We start from the raw sequence: 1,687 nt of genomic DNA, 5'->3' as shown, positions 1-1,687 counted from the left end.
AATTTTGAGATATTCGTGTTTCAATTTTCCCCACACATCCCTATGGGATTAAATCCAGTCACCCACCCATGGTTGCTTTCCCTTCCAAGTAGCACTTTCTTAGTTCCCTACTAGTGTTCCCATTTTTACCAAATACAGCGGCTGCATTTTTAAATGCTTGTCTCAAGATTTGCTTCTGGAAAAAAACAAAATATTTTCTTCATTAGGAAATAGCAACTTATACTAATTTTCTTTCTCTCCCTCTCTGCCATCACTATTCAGGTTCAAACTGAATGCCATGTGTGTCGTCATGATGACCTACACAGCACAATTACAACCAAAACTTACAGGAAAAGAAGGATGTCTGTGGGCTGATGCTAACTGGATTCAATAGCCATATAATGTTCTTCATCAACTAGAACCCCTGACCTTATAGAATAATTGTTTTACCCAAGCATCAGGGGGCTACAATACTTACAAAGTAAATGGATATATGCCATGAAAAAGAGACCAACATGCATTGCTATTCTTTCATTTATTGTCCAAGGGACCAAGTGGGAAACTAGTTCCTTAAGATAATCAAATGGGAGGCTAAAAGATTCCAGAAAGAAGGGAAACTTCATGCAAAGGAAGATACCAGAGTAGATATAAAACTTGAACATAACATAAAGGTGCATTATCCTGTCAACAGATAAAAAGGCAATTTGAAAATATAGGTAAAATGTATTATGGTTATAAACTGTTAGTAGACAGCAAGTAGAATCCATTTGACCTTGATACTATGATTATTTCTTTTTAATGGCATAGGAACCATGACACTGTCTTCATTAGTAAAAAATAAAAAAAGAAGTTATGCTAGCATACCATTTTATTCAGCACTGAACAATATTTATATAATGATAATTATATAAATATTCCACTGTGTATCTGTCAGTTTGTCATACTGCGGTGGCTTGCATGTTACTGGAAGCTTTGGTACTGGTATTTCTAATACCAGCAGGGTCCCCCTCGGTGGACAGGCTCCAGCAGAGCTTCCAGACAAGGACAAACTAGGAAGAAGGGCATGACAGCCTACTTTTGAAAAAATTGGTCAGTGATAACCTTCTAAAAAACAGTGAGAAAGCATCTGATATAGTGCCAGAAGATGAGCCCCTCAGGATGGAAGACACTCAAACTATGACTGGGGAAGAGCTGCCTTCTCAAAGTAGAGTTGACCCTGATGTCATGGATGGAGTCAAGCTTTTGGGATTTTTATTTGTTAATGTGGCATGACTCAAAATGAGAACAGCTACAAATGTCCATTAATAGTTGTAGCATAGAATGTATAAAGTATGAATCTAGGAAAATAGGAAGTCAATTGGCAGCCAAGTTCTCAACTACTGTGCCAACAGGGCTCCAAAAATTATGGAATGCTTCATGAATTTGTGTGTCCATCCTTACACAGGGGCCATGCTAATCTTCTCTGTTTCGTTCCAATTTTAGTATAGGTGCTGTCAAAATGAGCACTCCTGGTCATTAGTGAGTTGACATGGACTGGTATTGGCCATTTTGAATCAGACAATCATGGTCTACAGTGTCAGGAATGACAAACTGAAGAGAAATGGTTCATGTTCATCATAAAAAAAGCATTTCAAGATCTATCCTGAAGTACAACACTGTCAGTGATAGGATAATATCCTTATGTAAGAAAGACCAGTTAATATAGCTA

General features: G+C 37.5%; 1 non-coding gene across 1 annotated transcript; it reads right to left on the bottom strand.

Annotated features, from left to right (window-relative positions):
- Positions 1–1,377: 1,377 nt before the first annotated feature.
- Positions 1,378–1,485, bottom strand: LOC111750729 (U6 spliceosomal RNA). Its single transcript, XR_002785817.1, has one exon. It is a non-coding gene; the product is annotated as a U6 spliceosomal RNA (small nuclear RNA).
- Between the last annotated feature and the right edge of the window lie 202 nt (positions 1,486–1,687).

The sequence above is a fragment of the Loxodonta africana genome, chromosome 20 (genome assembly GCF_030014295.1).
Source record: "Loxodonta africana isolate mLoxAfr1 chromosome 20, mLoxAfr1.hap2, whole genome shotgun sequence".
In the NCBI taxonomy this organism is placed as follows: domain Eukaryota; kingdom Metazoa; phylum Chordata; class Mammalia; order Proboscidea; family Elephantidae; genus Loxodonta; species Loxodonta africana.
Note: the sequence above shows the minus strand (reverse complement) of the source record. Positions and strands in the feature narration are given on the sequence as shown.